The 22,989-nt window shown below is 44.8% G+C and overlaps 1 long non-coding RNA gene across 1 annotated transcript; it reads right to left on the bottom strand.

Moving 5' to 3' along the window:
- Positions 1-1,883: 1,883 nt before the first annotated feature.
- On the bottom strand, positions 1,884-22,542 carry LOC108390257 (uncharacterized). Its single transcript, XR_001851462.3, has 4 exons — positions 22,413-22,542; positions 21,536-21,641; positions 6,821-17,823; positions 1,884-4,985 (listed from the first exon to the last, which is right to left on the bottom strand). It is a non-coding gene; the product is annotated as an uncharacterized lncRNA (long non-coding RNA).
- Positions 22,543-22,989: the final 447 nt, after the last annotated feature.

Raw genomic sequence — 22,989 nt, 5'->3', positions numbered from 1 at the left:
AAATTCAGATGACCAACAGACACATGAAAAGATGCTCCACATCGCTAGTTATCAGAGAAATACAAATTAAAACCACAATGAGATACCACCTCACACCAGTAAGGATGGCTACCATCCAAAAGACAAACAACAACAAATGTTGGCAAGGTTGTGGAGAAAGGGGAACCCTCCTACACTGCTGGTGGGAATGTAAATTAGTTCAACCATTGTGGGAAGCAGTAAGGAGGTTCCTCAAAAAGCTCAAAATAGACTTACCATTTGACCCAGGAATTCCACTTCTAGGAGTTTACCCTAAGAATGCAGCACTCCAGTTTGAAAAAGACAGATGCACCCCTATGTTTATTGCAGCACTATTTACAATAGCCAAGAAATGGAAGCAACCTAAGTGTCCATCAGTAGATGAATGGATAAAGAAGAGGTGGTACATGTACACAAAGGAGTATTATTCAGACATAAGAAGAAAACAAATCCTACAATTTGCAACAACATGGATGGAGCTACCGAGTATTATGCTCAGTGAAATAAGCCAGTTGGAGAAAGACAAATACCAAATGATTTCACTCATCTGTGGAGTATAATAACAAAGAAAAACTGAAGGAACAAAACAGCAGCAGAATCACAGAACCCAATAATGGACTAATGGTTTCCAAAGGGAAAGAGACTGGGGAGAATGGGAGGGTAGGGAGGGATAAGGGCAGGGAAGAAGAAAGGGGGTATTATGATTAGTACATATATACATGAATAATGGGGGTAGGGGAAAGGGAAGGGCTGTGCAACACAGAGAAGAATAATAGTGATTCTACAACATCTTACTATGCTAATGGACAGTGACTGTAATTGGGTTTGTGTGGGGGACTTGGGGTAGGGAGAGCCTAGTAAACATAATGTTCTTCATATAATTGTAGATTAATGATAACAAAAAAAATAAAACAACCAGTGGAAGAAAGCTAAAGAGGCAGAGATATGTGACAGAAGAGCAAGGCAGAAGAAATGAGGTATGACACAAAACTAGAGAGATAAGAAGTTGGAAGGACTCTCCCTGCCCTTATTGGCTTTGAAGAGGGCCATGAGCTGGGGAATGCTAGCAGTCCCAGAAACTGAGAAACAGCAAAGAAACTGTAATCACATGGGACTAAATTCTGTCAACAACCTGAATGATTTTGGAAGCAGAGTCTCCCTGAGAGCCTCCAAAAAGGAATGTACTCTTGCTGACATTTTGATTTTGGCCTTGACGAGCTCCAGAGAACAAATTGAGCCACTCTGTCTGGCCCAAGGAAATGGCGAGATAATGTATGTATTGTTTTAAGCCACTGATTTTTTGATGATTTATTGTGGTGGTAATAAAATCTTAATACAGGAAGCTTCTCAAAGAAAAACAGAAACCAAAGCACCCAGAAAACAATTAATAAAAATATCAATAACCACCTTAAATATCAATGGACTTATTGAATGCACCAATCAAGAGACATGGAGTGGCAGAATGGATAAAAAACAAGACCCATCTATATGCTGCCTACAAGAGACTCATTTTAGCTCCAAAGACATACACAGACTAAAAGTGAAGGGATGGAAAAATATATTACATGTAAACAATAGGGAGAAAAAAGCAGGAGTAACAGTACTCATATCAGACAAAATAACTGTAAAAAAAAAAGAAATAACAAGAGACAAAGAAGGACATTACATATGAGAAAGGGGTCAGTCCAACGAGGGGACATAACCATTAAAAATATCTATGCACACAATACAGGAACACCTAAATATGTAAAACAAGTACTAACAAAATTAAAAGGGTTTCTTGCCAATGGGTTTCAGCCCTGGGCAAGTTTGCTATGGATTCAATGCGACCAAAGAAATTGACAGCAAAACGGGTTGTTTGGGGTGAAAAGGTTTATTACCCGGCTTGTTCTCCCAGCAGTAGGTCAAGCACTAGCATCTGTGCCTCTGTGCAAAACACTGGGCTGAGCTCTCTATATAGTGCAATAATAGCTTGTTGCCTAAAGGTATGGAAGCAGTAGCCTAGCAACAGGCCAGTTACATCATCAGGTCATTTAAGTTCAGTGTGGATCCTGGCCATAGGAACCCCAGCTTCCCCACACTCCAGCCCTCCAGGATTTTCACCTTACAATCTACATGCTTTCAATCTTCTGCAATTATCCCTGTGCCAGAAAGCTGGAGCACTGTATCCAGATTTCAAACCAGCAAGAGGATAACAACAACTTAGAGATAATAATAAAAATTAAGGTACAACAAGATTTTTATACAGGTAACAAAAATTAAATAATCCTCAAGCCAGGGGAAGTTCCCAATCCACAAAGACCTTAGGGATGATAAGACACATGTTTTAATGACACCAATATAGGCAAATCTTGCCCATTGGGTAGGATACATGCAAGAGAGTGGTCCTGTGATAGGACTATAGCAGGAAGGGGGTCCCTTCCAGGTCTAGTACACCATACTTTTACTCCTTTCCCCATGGGGGTTACTGAAGGGTCTATATATAGTGCTACTGGAGGTGCATGCACTGGCAATAATGATAAAACAAAACTCCCTGGTAAGATGCTCCTACCTTCTGGCCATTCAGGATCTACTACTGTGACCTTTGGGGGCCACTCTGCTGTTATTCCAGAAATACACAGGAGGCCAGCTTCCAGGCCTTGTCCCCAATGTGCCAAGAGAGCCAGCCATCACTGGTCCATGTGTAAAAAGGTCCAAGGCCACATCCACTCAATGGAGTCTCCAGGGTTCAGTGCAGTTGTTTCTGGCAGCAAGATATTATTCTAGTGGCTGAACCTCAGCTTGGTTCTTCCTTGGTTTGTAGTTGCAATTGTATAGTGGAGGCAGCCATTTATCTTAACATGTCTACGGGGCTCAGGGCTCCCTTTCAGGGTCTGTCATTCAAATGCTGTAGCACGGTCCATGAGTAGACTGGCCATCCCTGCATACTATTGGTATCTGACTTTAGTCTGGATTTTAATAAGCCATTGAGCCTCTCTGTCAAGCCTGCTGTGGTAGGATTGTATGGCACATGAAACTTCCATTTGATTCCCAGCTGTTTCACCCATTCTTGCAGTGTATGTCCAGTAAAATGGATGCCTAATCACTCTCAATTAACTGTGGTCGGCCATAGGTGGCAAAGAGACACTACAGGCCTCTTATGGTCATCTGCTAGTCTGCACAACAGGTAGGAAAAACAACCAGAAGCCCAGTAGCTGTGTCCACACAAGTCATGGCATACTGATATCCTTCTGACACAGGTAGAGGCCCAATATAGTCTATCTGCCACCTGATGAGGGGTATAGACCCCTTAGCTATTGTCCCATGTTGCTGTGGAAGTCGGTGTAAGTCCCTTTGGAGCACACAACACACCCCTGCCATGTTCTACTAACTTCTTCAAAGATCAAAGGCAAGCCCCACCGATGGGCTACAGCCCACATTGTCTTTTGCCCCACATGCAACAAACATTGATGTAACCATTGAGCTATATCAGAGGTAGACTTTCCTTCTAACCAATGTAACTGGGCCAATTATCTGCTTCATTATTTCCTGGGGATGCCAGTGGCAAATGACCTGTCACATGGTATACTGTAATTATTTTAGTCTGACCACAGGCCCATAAGTCTTGCTACAATTCTTGCCCCCAAAGGGGTTGGTGACCAACCAGCCAGGTAGCATGGTACCAGGTTGGGAGCCACAGGGTCAAGCCCCAATAGACAGCCCGGTTGTCGATGCAGACAACTATAGGGGAGGGCTCCTGGCTGATCACAAGCCACACAGCCCAGAACTATGCACGTTGGCTGCTCTTTCCCTCACCATCTTGCATCCATATTGTCTCAGTCTTAGGATGGAAAGCTATGGCCCTCCATTTTAGGGGCTGCCCATGCCTGGAGCCTTCTGTATACCATGCATCTTCTGGGATAAGGGCTCTTCCCTCCCGAAAGAGACTCTCTACTACAAATGGTTCAAAAGCAAGTTCTTCCTGCTTTTCACTAGTATATGTCACCAGCCCCAATAAGCGTTGGAGTTCTTCACTCAAGGAGCTACTAGAGAGGGCACTACACTGCTTGGCCAGTGTGGGTGCTTGTGCCACACCACTCCTTGGCTTTGGGTCCAGTCTCATACCCACCTCAAGATGGGACACATACCTAATCAGGCTGGATTTGGGCTCACAGTTTAGGCAGAAGGTATGGTAATGGCCATACCTTAATTAGGGCCATTCCAGTGATAGCCTCTGTAGCCAGCAAGACATGATACACAGCAGCCAGTTGTTTTTCTATCAAAGTATATCATACCTCCACCCTTTTCCAGAGTTGTGACCAGAATCCAACAGGTTGGCGAGTTCATTCAAGCCGCTGCCAGGGACCCCAGTCATAACCGTCTTCAGTCACATGAACATCCAGCTCACAGGGTCCTTATGGGTCTATCACACTCAAGGCCTGCACAGCATTGACTGCCCATTTTGCTGTACTAAAGACAGATGCACATGTCTCATCCCAGTCCCACCTGGTGCCCTTTTGTACCAACCAATGTAAGGGCTTCAGAATTTGTGCCAAGTGTGGGATAAACACTCTCCAGTAGCCTAGAAGACCCAGACACTCCTGTAGCAATGCTACAGTTGTAGGGGTAGGAAAGGCCTGGACTTTATCTATATAGATGCTTCTGGTATAACTTTGGTCTTACCTGGCCAGATGACCCCCAAGAATTTGACAGACACACCAGGTCCCTGAACCTTGGTACTGTTCACAGACCATCCTTTCTACTGTAGATGTTGCAGCTGTATAGGTGTTGCACCTTCTAGATCTGAAAGAGCATCAGACTTCATCAATATAATGGTACAGCTGCACCATTGGTGGTTTCTCCCATGTAGCCAAGTCCTGGGATACAAGTCCATGACAGATGGTGGGGGTGTGGAGGTATCCTTGTGGAAGGATGGTGAAAGTCCATTGCCATCCTTCCCATGTGAAGGCAAACTGTTCCTGACTTTCCTGCCAAATGTCAATGGAAAAGAAGGCATTAGCAATATCTACCACATAATGGTATGTTCCTAGTTCATGGCTGAGGGTATCCATCAGGCCTGCAGTAGAGGGGACAGCAGCATGCATAGGGGGTATGACTTTATTCAGTCCTCTGTAATCCACAGTCATATGCCAGGAGCCATCTGGTTTTTTTACTGGCCACACTGGAGAATTGAAAGGACTAGGGTGAGCTTTATAATATCCACATTTTCCAGCTCCTGGAAAGTTTCTCCAATCTCTTTATGCCCTCCAGGCAGTTTGTATTGTTTAGTATTAGTCACCTGCCAAGGCACAGGTAAAGCTATGGGCGGGTGCCTAGCATGTCCCCCCAGAACTGCCTTCACCACACATGCTCTCAGTCCAAACTCACTGCAGTGGTCTGCAACCACAGACCCTGCAGGATATCAATCCCCAAAATATACTCAGGGATAAGAGATATATACACAGTATACTCTTTTAGGGGTAGATGCCCTATTCCCTTAGGGATTTGGGCTTGTTTCATTCTAATAGCCTTACCCCCATATCCATCTATAATAGTGAGGGTCCCAGGGAACTGCTCAGGGTTACCATGAATCAGTGAACATTCAGCCCCTGTGTCCACCAGAGCCAGATGCATTGTATGTTCACTGGAGACCAATGGATAGCTATTTCAACATTTGGCCTCCAGTCTCCCCCTGGTCCTTCAGGGTGGGTACCTCGACCTTCCCCTCAGTCAAACCATGTTCCCCAATCTCTTCCTGTGTGGGCTCAAGTGAGGCTGTCTCACTCTCCCGCAGGAATTCTTGCAAACACACAGGTCGGACTTGTGGCTCTGTCTCTGACCTCTGCCTCTTTGGTCTTAATGACTGGAACTGCTGCTCTCATTTCAGTTGTTTCCATAGCTCCATTAAGATCCTATTTGACTTCCCATCTAATTTCCTTCCATCTGCTCCTGCCCGTATTAAATCAACCCACATCTGCGTCCTTGTAACCTTCATGGGGCCCTTTATGTTCTTCTTCTGAGTAGCAGACTTTACTTCTTTTTGTGTTCTCATTGATTCAGCCTCTCTTAAGTCTGCTACTGTATGTATCACCTTGTTTACGGGATGCCCTAAGTGAAGGGAAATAATAGCCACAAGACACCCAAGGAGGGATGTGGGAGCCATTTTAAGCACAATATTTCTCATCCCAGTAGTGAAAATCTCTTCATCTGGGCCATAATTCTCTGGAGTATAGATGACATTTCTTATGCCTAGCTCTTGTAACACCTGTTGGAGCTCTGCATACGTCTGCCATCTAACAGGATGCCACACAGCCATAAGCCAATTGAGGAGGGAGTGACTACCTGGGGTCTTACAAAACTACATTTTGTAATTGCTGCCTCAAGGCAGGCTGCACTGTCAGGGAATCCAGATTTCCCATCTCTGATCCTGACAGAACAATTCCATTCCCCTACCTAAGTCCCACAGATGCAGGAGCCAAGCTGATATTGACTCTGAGGGCTTCTGCCTAAACTGTGAGCCCAAATCCAGCCTGAGTATAGGGCAGAGCACAGAGTGTTCCACGATCTGGGAAGGGGTCTGCTCCTCTCCTTGGGGAACTTTCAGCTGCTGGGTCTTTATTTTCTTTACAACCACTGGGCGTGCTTTCAATACAGGAGGGGTCCATGCCTCCGGCACCACTCGTTCATCCTTCCCCAGCTCCTCCATTTCCAAGGCTGGTGGTACCTTTCTCTCCCCTCCCCCAAGTGCCTCCTCTGCTACAACCTTTACCTTTTCTACTGTGCCTTGCAGCAATGTTAGCTCAGTCTTTAGCAGCTCTCTTACCTTAATGCTTTGCAGCTGGCATTCTTGTGTCACCTCCAGAGTTCATCTTTTTCTTTGATGGCCTTTTCCTCCTTCAGAGCACCTGGCAGTGCTGCTGTCTTGTTCTGTAAGGAATCTTTCACCTCTTCAATGGCACCTTGCTGCTGGTGTGCTTGTGCTGCCTCCTCTCGCATCAATGCCATTTCCTTCTTCAGGGAATCCACAGAAGTTTGCAGCTAACGTTCTCCTGCTGCCTTTTATTGAGTCTTTTTTGGGAGCATGTCCTTCTCTTCTGTAGACCTTTTTAATACTGTGAGAAGCAGCCAACTCATGGTCCCCACTGCCTCACAGGCACTCTGTCTCTCAAAAGACTTACTTACTATACCAAGGGCTATACATACCACCTCAGGTATCACCTCCACTTGCCTCCAATCCTGAAGTGGGGCCCAGTCCTCTAGGAAGCAAGCCACCTCAGACTACATACCCATTGGGGGACAATCCACTGTCTCCCCATTCACAGGGGCAGCCCACTGAAGCACCCCTCCCATAAGGGCAGCCTGTCTTTTACCTTGGTCAATAATGAACCCTGATGACTTCACCAATTGTCTTGCCAATGGGTTTCAGCCCTGGGCAAGTTCACTATGGATTCAATGTGACCAAAGAAATTGACCAAATCATTCTTTGTGGTGAAAGAGTTTATTACCTGGCTTGTTCTCCCAGCGGTAGGTCAAGTACTAGCATCTCTGCCTCCGCACAGAGCACTGGGCCAAGCTCTCTATATAGCACAATAATAGCTTATTGCCTAAAGGTATGAAGGTGGTAGCCTAGCAACAGACCAGTTACATTATCAGGTGGTTTGAGTTTAGTGAGGATCCTGGTCAGAGGAACCCCAACTTGTGTGGGAAATAGACCACAACACATTCATTTTAGGAGACTTTAACACACCACTCACATCAATAGACCAACCAGACAGAAAGTAAGGAAACAGAGGCACAGAACAAAACATTAGATTAGATGGACTTAATAGATATCTACAGAACATTTCACCCAAAAGCAGGAGGATACATATTTTTCTCAAGTGCACATGGAATATTCTCCAGAATAGATAACATTCTAGGCCAAAAAAAGAGCCTCAATAAATTAAAGAAGATTGAAATTGTATCAGGCAGCTTCTCAGACCCCAGTGGCCTAGAAATAAGTGGTGTGAAACTAGAAATAAATTGCACAAATAAAATAAAGCCTACAAATACATGGAGGCTGAACAACATGCTTCTAAATAGTTAATGGATCGATGAACAAACTAAACCAGAAATCAAAAGGAAGAGCATTAGGGTACTGAGTGGTACTGGGATAGGTTTAGTAAGTCCTAGCTAGTGATATTTAAAAAGAACTATTTTATGCAAATCTGCTAAATAAATTACTACTGAAAATGATCCAGCTATGACACAAGAGAATAATGCACTATGACCGGGTCTATCAAGTTTATTCTGAGATTGCAAGAGTGGTTTACTTTCAGGAACTCGCTCAACACAATTGATTACATTAACGCAAGACTGTTGATAGAACTGGATTATTGTAAGGGAAGCCAAAAAAGCATCTGCTAAACTTAAGCACTCATTTCTAATTTTAAAAGGCAAATGAGACAATTCCAATTTATGGTTTGTCATGTAAGAAGCTAGGGATGGCTGCTCTGTCCTAACAAGGAGTAAAAAGCCAAATAACTTGAAAAATCAACACCTCTTCTTAGATCTGGCAGAAAAATGAGGTTACAGTACAACTGGTGCCCCCAAAATTGGAGAGACTGACAAGTGAATGTAGAGAATCACAACACGCCCGATAGTAACCAACAGTCACAAACCTCCGCACAATGAGAGCTGAGGCAGGGAAACCTGAACTGTAGTTAGCTGATGGATGGATGCCATTTTGGACAAGTCTGATAGAGAAAACCTTCAGAGGGATCCAACAATGGAGCCCCCAGACATTTGTGAGTTTTACCTGTAGGAGCTCCAGCAGGTTCTCACCGCAAATACTGGAGAGAAGTGCCCTTAGTCTTCTGGAACGGCGAGAGTAGCAAGAACCATTTTGAAGTATGCCAGATCATTTCAATCTTCTTAACGAGGGCTGCCCTCAGGAGAAACTATTTAACCATAGCCTGACCCATGGGGATTTAGAGAAGCCTAGTTCACCTGCAGGAAGGGAGAATCATAACTCCACCCCAGAGAGCCTCCACATGGAAGAAGGGAAACATTTCCAGCTCACTCCAGCTATTTTGTCCCACCTGAGGAGAAATCTGAGTAGCACATGTGAAAAAATTCAGAGTCCAGAGGTAAAAGGTCACTAAAAGAATGAGATCTACTCATAGTTCTAAAGGATGCCTCTCTCTTCTCCAACCCTTACCATTACAGTACAAAGGGCCAGTTTACAGCAGTTCTATTTACCCAGTCCATCATAAAGAGCTATGAAGAAAAAAATTACAAAACACAGGAAAAGGGGAAAAAACATATTTTGAAGAGAGAGTGAGTGTAAACCTCAAAAATAGACTCAGAGGTGGCAAGGATGTTGGAATTATCCAACTGGGATTTTTTTAAATTAGTTAACAAAATTGTATTCATAGCATTAGGAAAATCATACCCAAAACACAGAAATAATAAGACTATAACAATGCTGCATAGATAGTGGTATATCAGTTCCCTGACACCAATTGACTTCTTCCTGATTAAAATTTCAATTTTGAAGTCACCAGGTAGAAAAAGGTAAAGGCATTATTTCCTCCCTCTAAAATGGGAAAAATAGCTTCAATGGTGAGAAGTCACACCATTTAAACAACATAAATTAGATTATCCCCCCATTTAATTCTATTTCCCTCTTATTATTTCTCAGAGATGAAAAATTAGAATATAAGTATTATTGGAAGGGAACAGGAGGTAAATTACTTCTTAGGAGGTATCCTGATCAGTGCCTGCTTTCATCAGACAAAACACAGAATTAAGTTTCAAAAATTACAACCACACCACTATGCATAACTAAAACTGCCAATATGAATAGTTTTTATATAATGTATTACCTGTATACAAGAAAAAATGACCTGTTCCAATACTTTGACCTTCAGTAGAAAAAAATGTTATCACTAATGGGGGACTTGTGACATAATTTTCATAGCAGAGCATTTACTCTATAGAGATCAAAATCACTTCTGAATACTGAAAATAGATCATGTAAGTGAGAAGTTGCTAAATTTCTTTTATAAATTAACTTTTTGAGAGGGAAGACAGTTTATTTGGAAAGAATTTATACCTGAAAACATTGTTCATTAGGAAAATATTATTACCCTGAGAAAGCCTCAAAATTTCCAGTGCTTTCAGAGATCACTAGCGATGCATGAGAGAGCAACTTGTAGGTTCTAGCTTCCTACAGTTTACCTAATTAAGAATGTTTTGGTCTAAAGAGTCATTTGGGCTTCTCTGCTATATTGGTACTAGGTCACAACCAAGACAGTTGAATGTGATGGACTGTAAGCAACTTTTGCATTCATTTCTAGCAGACTTCTTTTTTTTCTAAGAGTTTGTAAATTCTTCAAATGGTCTTGGACTCAAATCTACTGTTCACAAAAAAATAATATGTAAGCAAATTGGTAGTTTTCTCATAAAGTAAACAAACTGGTCTACACTGTCTAATCTATGCCTAGAAAATAAGGCATTAGTAATTCTTCATTTGCCACTGCCAAGCATAGACAAGCATCTTCTTTCTAACCAGAGGCATATGCAAGTATTCCTCAAAGTGCCTTGCTACTCTTAACCTCTCTTCTGCATTTATACAGTCAGTGTTTATGACTCCCCATACTTTTAGTATAAACTATTGCTTATTCCCAGTCATATGCCATAATTGCTTGAGAAAAGAGTAGCAAGATATTTTTCACAAATATAACACAATATATTTTAAAAATGGCAAGTTCCAACTGGGAATTTGAAACAACTATGATTAGGCTCTCTGCTGGGGGCTGTAATGGATAAGCTAGACAGAATGTGGAAACACATGGGCAATATTTTAAAAATCCACCAGTACCAAAACCCCAAGAAAATATTATTATGATTCTGAATTTGAAATAGAAAAATGCCTGTAAAACTTAACTTGCCCAGACTGACTTAAGATGAAAGTGGAAACCTTACCAGTCCCACAAACATAAAAACATCTAAATGCTCTTTAAAATCATTCCAAGAAAGGAAAACAAAAACCAGTAACTACAGAAACCACTAATCCATATTCATATATTTTAGCCAGGGAAATTTATCCTATATAAAAGTTGCCATCTTATCATATGGAAATATTAAAGTTTATAAAAAGATGATATATTTCTATTTCCATACAAAAACAAAGAGTAGGAAGAGAATATTACATGCTAGTGCTACTAAAACATACTTATAAAAAGCTTCTCTAAAATGTCAGCACACAGAATACATTCAGGCATTAAAAGAAAGATAATCCTTTGTGTCTAAAGTGTGTTTTTCTAGAATTACAAAGTTCCTATAACTTTGGAAAATCAATCAATAAACAACATTTATTTTTAAAGAGTTTTCACTCATTTATTAATTCAAATATTAGATATCTATCATAGTGAGGTACAGTTCTAGGTACTTGAATTATATCAGGGAAGGCCTGGGCTGGGGCCTTGGCTCAGCCAGGCCACACCCACTCAAGCTGGACAGCCCCTTGACAACAATCTGGACCACCCTCACTGCCACACGGCTGAGAGCTCCGAGGATCTGAGCTGTGACAGCCGGGTCAACAGCAGTATGAGATGGTGAGAGCAGTGTTTACATGGATGGTGAAGGCAGGCACTATACAGATGTGGATGAGGGGTCCCCAGCATCAACCCTGGCTTGGTCCTCAGAGCCCGTGGTGGTGGATAAGCCCCTGAGCCCATGAGATTATGGGAGATTCTTGGGCAACTGAGGGGCCGGGTGAGCAGGACATGGGGATGGCCCAGGCGAGTGTCTTGGGATATGGTGGAGCTACAGTCGGGAGCCTGTCTTCCATTAGGATGTCAGCAAACAGAAGCTTCTCTGATCAGATCAGTACCTGGGACCCGGACCTGGGTCTTGGGTGTTTGAACCACAGGTCATCACTGAGCAACTTAAAGCAAACATTTTAACCTCTGCAGGAGTTTCCTAATTTGTAATACAGAGATAGATGATAATAGTCCTGCTAAAACTATTTCAGGGTAACTGCTAAAACTCAAGTCACTTCGCCTAAGTCCCAGTCCATAGTATTTGGGTGTTTAACAGTAACAAATATTTATTTAGCCCTTGTTCTATACAGGGCTGCCTCAGTTCTGAAGTGCTTTTCTATGACTCTAACAGAGGCATCCCTACCTCCAGACCTTCACTAAATGTCAAAATATACAAATCTAGAATGTCTCTGGTTTGAATGGCACTCACGAGGGTGTTCAGTGCCCAACCTGCTTGACTGTGCATGGGAGCCTACAGTATGGGGCAAGCACTTTCCATACACGAACTTATGACCTCCCAACAGCCCCTGAGGAATCTTACAGTTGGGAAACCCATTTTCTCATCTGCTGATAGAGGATCTCAACCTGTTTTCTCATTTCAAACTGGAACCAAGGTGTAGACTTGTGTGGGGGCAAGGAGAAAGCCTGTTGGTGGCACTGCACAGGCGACGGGGAGGTAGGCTGGGGTGGCTGTGCATCTTGGCTTATTGTACATTCAGGGGAAGTGTCAATCTTCTTTCTCCCTCTCTGAAGAGGATGGCTGTAGTCCCCAGTGTCAGTGGTGACAGGACAGTATATGCTAAGAGCCCCCATACTCCAGATGGGGGAACCCCAAACCTTTTCCCCAGGATTCAGACTTTGGGGGTGGAAACCAAGAACCAAGCTATGCCTTCATGATGCTCCTAGCTTAGTAGGCAAGATAAAGCCAGACAGAGCTACTGTAAGGCCCATGTAGTCAGGGCCAAGGACATAGGGTTCCTCTTCCTGGAAGGACTGGGAAGGTGTCCTGAAGAATGGGACACCAGGGCTGGGCCTTTGTAGGAAGTCATTAACAAAGCCTGACCCTTAGCTGCCCAATCTTACTCATCTTTGTCTATACCCACTGTGTCTTGCACAGAGTCAACCTCAATTAAAGGTAGGTAAATTCATGCCCTCCCCATACAGATTCTCTATTTTATTTCCTAATCTCCAGGACATATGAGTGGGAAGCCCTGACAAAAAAGTTTACATGAGTCCTCTGATCAAGATGACTATGCCTGTGGCCCAGTCTCCAACTTGTGACCCCTCCTAGCTGGCCTGTCCTTCCTTTTCCTCCCTGGAGCTGGGACTTGGCTTCTCTTTTGGAATATGGAACCCTCCCTCCTTCTGCTGGTCTTTATATAAAAAAATAGAGTATTTTCACAGCACTAGCTTCTAGTGGCTTCCAGGAAGGACATGGGGCAAAAGCCAAGTCCTGCCTTCGCTTCCTCAAACCCAGATCCCAATCTGGCACTATGCCCATTCAATAAGCATTTAATTTTTACCTCAGAAAGTAATATAGAGCCAAGAATCCTTTGGTGCCCAAGGAGGCTCCATAGACAGAGATCCAGGGGCGGTGGGGGCTAAGACACAGTGGCAGGGATAGTGGCCTGTCACAGGTACACAGATGGCTTCTGGCCTGTGAGTGGGCAGTTGCTGGTAGCCAGCATCATTTTCATGTGTACCTAGGGGGCAGGAGAGGAGGAGGGCAGCTTAAGGTGAGCCAGCAGGAGGGTCCCCCTGCAATCCCTCACCACCTGTGCACCTCAGTGTGGGCCTTGGTGAGGAGCTGAAGGGTGTGAGCATACAGTGTGGCCACCACACTTTGTCAATTAATCTGGGTAATCAGGTGCCACAGGCAGATGCCCCTATGCTCGGCAATACTGCCTTGGAGGAGACTACAGATCTGGAGGGGACAGGAAGGGGCTGTGCTGCACAGGGGGCCCCACTCGGGGCTGTCAGCCACACAACTCTGCTGGGACCTCACAATACTATCCTCCACTCAGTCCAGCTTCTCGTGGGTGTAGAGCTAGTGGATGATGGCCGTGGTCATTAGTGGGCAGTGGACAATGCTGGGACTCATCAACATCTGTGACTTATCTCCTGTGAGGGACAGGGGTCACTGGCCTAGCTGGGCCTCCAAAGGGCTGCTGGACCTCTTGGCAAGCTGTGGCCTTCTCTAGCCTCAGTTTACTCATTTGTAAAATGGAGATTTGGAGTCAAGGCTCTCAATTCTAGAAGTCCCCTTTGAAAGGGTATCTCACCGTGACCCTCCTTACCCAGAATGACTCAGGAGACACGGGCCTACGCAAGAGACTTTATTATCTGAAGGAGAGAGTGGCTGCCCCAGAGGGGGGTAGGGAGAGAGAGAGAGAGAGAGGGAGCAGCAGGACAGAGAGAGCAGAGAGCAGGGAGAGAGAGAGCAGGGGGACAAAGAGACAGAGACAAAGAGAGAGGGCAGCAGAGAGACAGAGAGAAAGAGGGCAGCAGCATGGTGCCTTTTATTGTGGAGGATTCGCTGGGCCTGTTGCTTTGGGGGAGGGTCGGGATATTTAGAGATAAGGCAGGGTAAGCCCAGTCAAGCCCCAGGCAAGCTCAGGCATAATTCTCACTGGCTTATGTGCTTGAGACCATGGGGCAAATGGAGGATAAATTACTATATTCTTACACCCTTAAGAAGTGCCTAAGAATATAGACAAGCTAGGCGACCTCAAGGTGTGACTTCTCACCTCCCTGACCTCCCTGAGCCCCGACCTTCCTCAGGGTCAAAAGCAAGAGACAGATTGGAATTTGCATTGTGCATACAGGCCCCAGAGCTCAGGACAGGTAGAAAAGATTAATAGAACTCTAAAAGAGACCTTGACTAAATTATCCATAGAGACTGGTTTGTGTGATTAGTTAGTCCTCCTTCCCTTTGCTTTATTTTGAGTCCGAAACACTCCCGGCCGCTTTGGGCTAACACCCTTTGAGATAATGTTTAGAGCCCCGGCTCTGCTTGAGTCGGCTCACCTCCACGCATCCCCCGAATGTGTAACTAATAAGTTTCTGCTTGAAAGGTTACAGGCCCTAGAAGTTGTACGGAGAGAAGTGTGGGCCACCATCCGGGAAGCCTATCGGCCAGAAGACCTATCAGTGCCCCATCAGTTCCAGGTGGGAGACCCCGTTTACATAAGATGACACCGAACAGGAAACCTTGAGCCTCGATGGAAAGGACCCTTCATCGTCCTCTTGACCACCCCCCAGAGCCGTGAAAGTAGATGGCATCTCCTCCTGGGTACACGCTTCACATCTGAAGAAAGCGCCCCAGTCGGACTCAGATTGGCGAGTAACTCGGACTGATAACCCCCTTAAGCTTTGCTTGTGTAAGAAGAACTATGTTATTAGTGATTCTAATGCTCCTGCTACTTCCAACCCACCAGAACCCTAACCCCCATGAACCCAGGTTACTGACGTGGCAAATCATTACCCCAGCCTCCCGCCAAGTAGTAGTTCAGTTAACAGGACAACACCCTAGGGGAACCTGGTGGCCAACCCTCACTGTAGATATATGCACTCTCTTCAAACAAGACCCTTGGTACGAAGATAAAATTGGGATACCCGGATGTGGCACTCGGGATTATACAGTGCATTGGGGCTCTGGGACTATGAAAGAGATCCAAAGCACCTGCTTTTATGTATGCCCAGCCCCCTCAACCAATGCCTAGGTCTCACAGTGTGGTGGGCAGACAGATTCTTTCTGTAAAAATTGGAGTTGTAAACAGACAGAGACATGCCATTGACTGACAGGAAGTTCAGGGAGACCTCCTCCAGGCCTCATAAAAATCCAACGGAGTGCCACTCGTGCCCAATGCGTGACTAATCCCACCTGCAATCTTATTGACATCTCCTTCACAGATGCAGGAAAAAGGGCAACAGACTGGGAAAAAGGGCTTATGTGGGGACTAAGACTCTACCAAAGTGGCTATGATAATAGAGTCTTGTTTATGCTCAGGCTTAAAGTAGAGACTCTCCCGGCTATCCCAGTAGGACCCAACACTGTCCTGTGGGATCGGCCGCGTCTCCCAGCCCTGGCCCCAGAGCAGACCCTAGCCCCACCTATAGACTCTGCCACCACTCCCTCTGTCTCCACTCTTGGCCAAGTCACCCCTTTCCCTAGCACTGGACAACGACTTCTCAACCTCCTTGAAGGGGCTTTTCAGGTCTTAAACACCACCAATCCTAACACTACTGGATCCTGTTGGTTGTGTTTCCCTTCTGGGCTGCCTTATTATGAAAGATTAAGATTGTTGGGCAGTTTTAACAGGACGACCCGTCACGAGATCTGTAGCTGGGGGAGCCATAGGAAACTAACCCTGACCGAAGTAACTGGAAGAAGACGATGTTTAGGTACAGTTCCCCCCACCCATAAAGCTTTGTGTAATGAAACCATAGCTGTAACCTCCTCAGGTGAAAATGAGTATCTAGTCCCCCCTCCAGAGGGATGGTGAGCTTGTAACACTGGAGTGACCCCATGTGTCTCTACTTCTGCCTTCAACTCCTCCCGCGATTTCTGTATCATGGTTCAGCTGGTGCCCAGGTTGATGTATCATGATGATCTCTCATTCATAGCTGAATTTGAACCTAGGCATAGATATAAGAGAGAGCCCGTCTCGCTGACCTTAGCTGTGTTGTTAGGGATAAGAGTCGCAGCCAGAGTGGGAACGGGGGCAGCCGCTATTGTCCAAGGGAACCAACATTATGAAGGACTAAGGACAGCTATTGATGAAGACCTAAAAACCATAGAGCAATCCATTACAAAACCTGAAGAATCTCTGACTTCCCTCTCTGAAGTAGTCTTGCAGAATAGACAAGGGCTGGATCTGCTGTTCCTAAAAGAAAGAGGACTGTGTGCAGCTTTAAAAGAAGAATGCTGCTTTTATGCAGACCATTCTGGAATAGTAAGAGATTCAATGTCAAAGCTTAGAGAAAGGCTAGACCAGAGAAAGAGAGAACGAGAAGCTGGCCAAGGGCTATTTGAATCTTGGTTCACTAGATCCCCATGGTTTACAACCCTGATATCCACTCTGGCTGGGCCCTTACTCATCCCTGTGTTGCTCCTCACTTTAAGACCCTGCATACTAAATCGGCTGATAACTTTTGTTAGAGAAAGAGTGAGTGCCGTTCATGTACTAATGTTGAGGCAACAATATCATTCACTCACCCAACAAGGAGACACAAACATTCCATGATTGGAATGCCCCTAAAGAGAAGTGGGGAAATGTAGGATCTGAAGAATCAAAAGTTAGCATAAGCACAGCCATCTTAAAGGCTTAAACACTACCCTCTAACCCAGAAGGAGGAAAATTATTAGAACCTTGAAAAACAAGTTAGTCTTATCTTGCTAAAACCACCCTCAACATTCCGAAAGTGATTTTATCTAACCAGACCCCCAGGATGTGGCGTCAGCCGAAAATTTATGTGTCTATAGAAAAACACTGTATTGTGGCTATGGAAAATGCTGCCCCTTTGAAAATGCTATAAAAACTTCTGGCTTTGTGTGTTCAGGGTCCTTGTTGAGACCCGCTGCGTCGGGCTGATGCTTGGACCCCAGCTAGCTGGTTCCTGAATAAATTCCTCTTGCTTGTTGCATCAAGAGACGCCTTTCATGAGTGATTTAGGGCGGCGTCCTCCTCTGGGAGAATCCAACAGGTGGCTGAATTAATAGCATTTTTTGGGACATATGTGTAGGCAGAAAAGCAACCTGTAGGGCAAAGGGAATCCTTGATGGTGCAATCTTTTGGACAGTCTGAAAGAGAAGAAAGGGCTGGCATTGGGAAGATAGGTCTGGTGAGAGAGTAAGTGTTGAGACCAGGGCTAACAATCTTGAGGCATGAGGCATGGCGGTTGTAAGGGAGGTCTTAGGACTCCGTGCTGGCAGAAACTTCTTCAGTGATGAGTGGAAGTGAAGATGAGTGCTGCGAAATGCAGAGAGTAAGATGTCCAGTCAGGGTGGAGTAGAAACCTGTGGGAGATTTGGTGGGAGGGGAATAAGCAGACACAAATGGCTTAACGTGGGAGTTGTGTAGCTAGTGGGGAAGAGCCTGGAGTTTAACTGCAGTTGCAATGGAAAGGATTACTGTGTATGGTCTTTGCCATTTGGGAATTAGGGATGGTGTTGCTTGGTGTTTGGAATGGGCATGGTTTTGGAGAAGTTTTTTCCTGTCTATTGTAATGGCTTCATAGTGCAGGGAGAGCTGAACTCCCAGGTATGTGACTTTACTAGCAGACAGCTGAACTTTGGAGGGTGAAACTGGATAGCTGTGTTCAGAGAGAAAGTTTAAAAGGAGAATAGTAGTATCCTGTTGAGAGGTTTGTAGGGAGGAACTGCACAGGAGATCATCTACATATTGAAGGATGGTGGAGCTTGAGAGAGTAAGGGATTTGAGGTCTTGGGCTAGATCCTGTCCAAAAAGGGGGTGACTATCTCTAAAGCCTTGGGGAAGGACTTGTTAAGTGTTCTCTGAATATTAAAAATTAACAACATAAGGAATTTCCTGTCTTGATTTTTCTCTGGGATACCAGCGTCTTGGTCTGGGAGTATATCAAAAGGCTGCCTGCTCAGCTCCCAAGGTGGGCTAAGGTATTGTCTATTTGCTAAAGAATCCTGCCTTTTACTATGCCATCTACAGCTGGGTCTGCATGCTAACTTAGTTGCTCAGTTTGCAAAATTACCTCGTCAGATCTGAAGGAGGAAAGACAGCACATAGGCCTGGGCCTTTTACTATGCTAAAGTGAATCTTATACACAATTACAAATGATTAGCATAAGAAAGCATGTGCTACTCTTCTTTATCTGGGGAATATTAACTAATCTCACTGAAGAATGATTCTAGAGCTTAATGTTCAACATAGTTTTAGTAGGGGAGGTTTCCTAGCATGTAGTTACATTGCTCTGACTGCAAATATCCTGCCTTGCTTTCTCCAGAGGCTCTCACCTTATTCTAAGCCTATGGTCCCTGTCTCATTCTCCCCTCTACAGATAGGGACTCTAGCTGCTGCTAGGGAAAAGGGGAAATGACCGCTCTGGCTGCTTCATGCTGAAAGGGGGCACAGTAAAGGGTGCAGCTAGGTCTCCATCACTGGTCAGTTGAGAGGGCCTCAGAAGGTTGGCACTTCTATTCTGGGTTTCATTTCTATTACTATTTGCAGTTTTGTGGCTTCTAGGCAAGATAGAACAAATCGTGTTATTAGGTTAAGTAGTAACATCTGAAGTTGGATTTTCCCTTCTGGAAGGACAAACTTGACAAGATTAAGAATGCATGGCTGAATATGAGATCTAAAAATATGAAGTCTAATTGAGAATCACAGCCAGGTATCATGGGGAAACTAGAATTCTGGATCGAGTTTACATCTCAATGACTAGTATTAGGATTTAGTATAGATAGATAAGACTGCATTATTGAAACAATACTTTTCTCTAAAATCACCTTCATTTTTATTAGAAGTAGTCAGATAAAGAAAATAATTAACAGTTGGCTTGATTATTTGCATAAGTGCAGCAAGAAGAGTAATTGATTACATGGGATCTTTTAAATGTGCTTTGCTGGAACTTTTTGTAAGGAATTTCAGATTGAACTTTTAAGGGCTTCTTGAGGCCAGAAAGCCAAGCCAGACTTGCCATCAGGTTGTGCCTGCAGTACCTGTAGATTTGGGTGAATTCCTCTCTTCTTGAGATTCCCAAGACATTCTTGAGGTTCCTGCACTTGCCAGGAAGTGACCTTCTTTACTCACTTGGTAAGGCTACTGGGAACTCTGTAAGCAAGGTACCAGGCCAGTTCTTCTAAGGGGCTTTGTTGATGTTAAAAGTCAGTCTTAGTTCCTTAAAGCTGTCTGTTCATATCTAAGTTTACACACGTGTCTCTCAGGTATGACGTTCCAGTCAAAGCCTTGGTAATAAAACCAGTGTTTTTAATTGGTCCTCTTACAAGGAAAGCAGATTCTTATTGAACTTGTGCAAATAAACATACTGCCATGAAATATAAAAATAGTCACTGAGAGTTTTTAAATTCTGGAGGGATCAGGTAGAGAGAAAGATAAAGTTTCAATTCTGCTTATAAAGGCAGTCATTTACTAAACTGTGGTCAGCTTAAGAGAAAAAGCTTAAAACACTTTATCAACAACATTTGAAACAAAAAGCCACCAAATCATCTTTCTTAGTTTACTTAATCCTATGTAATTAATACCTGTTCTGCTGAAATCTATTTTACTAGGAGTAATAAAACAGTGACTATAGATGACAAAAGATTTACAAATGACAATGGTTAAAGATCTGATGAGAGCTTACTGTAAGACAGTTGTCATAAGGAAATTTGGATATTCGTGTAACACAAAACATTCAGTAACAAAGTTTAGCATCATTCCCTGTGACAGTGCCTTCTAGGTAATTAAGCAGGTAAATAAGCCAAATTAGCCAAATATTTTCTCCAATGAGAAAAAATTCCTGTGACATGTTCCAGGGGCCCTCTGGAAAATATCAGAGTGAACAAGAGCACCTTTTTGAATTTGATTTTGGGAAGCTGTTAAAACTTTTAAGGCACTTGCTTAAGTAATTACATTAGACAAGCTACACTTCACTTTAAGCATTTTTTAAAAAGATTTAACTGATACTATCAACTTACTTTAGGTAAACTTAGGCAGCTGATAACCATAAGGACATGTCTATTCAGTTCAACTTAAATTAGCATTAATGCTTAATATCTTCTATTAGAATTTTCTGGAAATTTTAGAATGCCCAATTTTTACAAGCGCTTGTCTTTAAATCAATTTTTATTAATACCATCCAGAGGTATAAAAATATTTTTCATTTACACACTTAGACACAAACATACAGATTGAGACATAATGATACAGTGAGAGGACAGACAGAGCTCCTGGCATGAGCTGGGAGGGGACAAGAGAGCCCGTGGTGGTGCATTATCTAGGGGTTTTATAGGCAGTTGAGGATGTTTGGGAACTTGAAAAAAGCTTAGGGGTGTGGACTTTAAGGCAAGTACTAGGTGTTTAGGATTGCAGGGGAGACAGAGAGAGCTTGGTTCGGAGGTAGGAGAAAGCCTGGATATATGGGATCTCTTCCCATTTGCCCACATGCTCACAGAAGTTGTATAAGTCACAGAGAATTTCAGGATCAAAAGAGTCATTTGGGGTCCATTTAGACTGATTGTCCAAGGGATATTGTGCCCATATCTCATTACAGAAGCAAACAGGTTTGAGGTCTGGAGTTAGGTGGAGGGGCTTTAGATTATTGAGTAAGCACCCTAGCAGTGAATCTGTGGGAACGGAGGGGCCAGATCCCATGGTGAGAATGAGACCGTTCAGAAGTCACTGAGGCATCCCTGAGCAATTGAGAAGGTCGCGGAAAAGACCAGGAACAGTTAGGGGGTCCTCACCACCTCTAACTATGGGGTCGAGGTGAAAACACCGGGGAGGCTCGGTACCTGGTACCAGGATTTTTGGAGTCGAGTAGATACATAGATAAAGGGAGACCAGGCCTCAGTGGATGAGGGTTCTCACCATGGGGAGGCAGAGAAGGGTCAACTATGGGGATCAACCATGACTCTGAAAGTCGTGGTTGGGGGTGCCCCTGTCCCAGAGGAGCCCTTGGGGATGCCGGACACTCAACGGTCACTTCCCAGGTTCCAAAGGGACATTTAAGTTGACCATGAAGGGGAGACTCACCAAATCGAAGGCTGGTGTTGGGCAAGAAGACCAGCGACCGGGGAAATGGACGGTGAGCCCGTGGAGGAGGATCGGGCAGTGAGGGTTCCCAAAGCAGCTCAGGTTCCTGGAGGAAGAGCAAAGTCAATAGGAGAGCCTCATCCGAGTCATGGCACCAATGAAAGGGTATTTCGCCACGACCCTCCTTACCCAGAACAACTCAGGAGACACGGGCCCACGTAAGAGATTTTATTATCTAAAAGAGAGAGTGGCTGCCCCAGACAGGGGTGGGGGGGAGAGAGAGAGGGAGCAGCAGAGAGAGCAGTGGGACAGAGAGAGCAGAGAGGAAAGAGAGAGAGAGGGAGGGAGAGAGAGAGGGGGTGGGGGAGCAGGGGGACAGAGACAGAGACAGAGAGAGAGAGGGCAGCAGAGAGACAGAGACAGAGAGAGGGCAGCAGCGTGGTGCCTTTTATTGTGGCGGATCCGCTTGGCCTGTTGCCTTGGAGGAGGGTCGGGATATTTAGAGATAAGGCAGGGTAAGCCCAGTCAAGCCCCAGGCAAGCCCATGCATAATTCTCACCGGCTTATGTGCTTGGGACCATGGGGCAAATGGAGGATAAATTACTATATTCTTACACCCTTAAGAAGTGCCTAAGAATATAGACAAGCTAGGCGACCTCAAGGTGTGACTTCTCACCTCCCTGACCTCCCTGAGCCCCAACCTTCCTCAGGGTCAAAAGCAAATTTCCCGCAGCGTCCACCAGGAGGAGTCACACTCGGTAACATGCTGTGTGGACCATGGCTAACCTGGCCAGGTCCCTCCCTATCTGGGGGCCTGTGCTTCTCCATCTGGACAAACAAGGGTTCAAGGCTTAAGAACACCCAAGAATAAACACACCTACGGCCTCTGGGCAGGCAGGAAAAGTCGCCCAGCTCCGCGCAGCGGGTGACCTGCTCCTCTCAACCCCTGCAGCTCGAGACACTCCGTTAGGGTTTCCACGCAGCGCGGCCAGCCCACTGCGCCTGCGTGCAAGGCCTGCTGGGAAATGTAGTTCTCCCAGCCCTCCACCCCGCACACCGGGCGCCGGGTGACCTAACCGCAGGTTTGTATGTGGGGGTCCCTATTCGCGCTGATGAGCGCCTCCGTTGGCCTCTGGACTGTTTCCTTAGCCACAAAAAGGGGTTCATCATCACTGCCTGCCTCCGACGATTGAGGTCATTATTCCAAGAGATGGCAGATAGGAAGAAATAGGACAGGAAAATACTACAGCGAGAGCTGATTTATTTCGGCCCCCTGGGGTGGTTCCCTCACCACTCCTAGCCCCAGGATTTTGTTCATAATTTCTAAATATCTACAGACCTCATTTCTTTTGCATATGTGTACACACGCACACACACACACACACACACACACACACACACACACACACACACACACACACACATACATATTATACCTTATAAGTAGTATTTTA

Source organism: Manis javanica, chromosome 8 (assembly GCF_040802235.1).
Source record: "Manis javanica isolate MJ-LG chromosome 8, MJ_LKY, whole genome shotgun sequence".
In the NCBI taxonomy this organism is placed as follows: Eukaryota; Metazoa; Chordata; class Mammalia; order Pholidota; family Manidae; genus Manis; species Manis javanica.
This window is presented reverse-complemented; position numbering and strand designations above follow the sequence as displayed.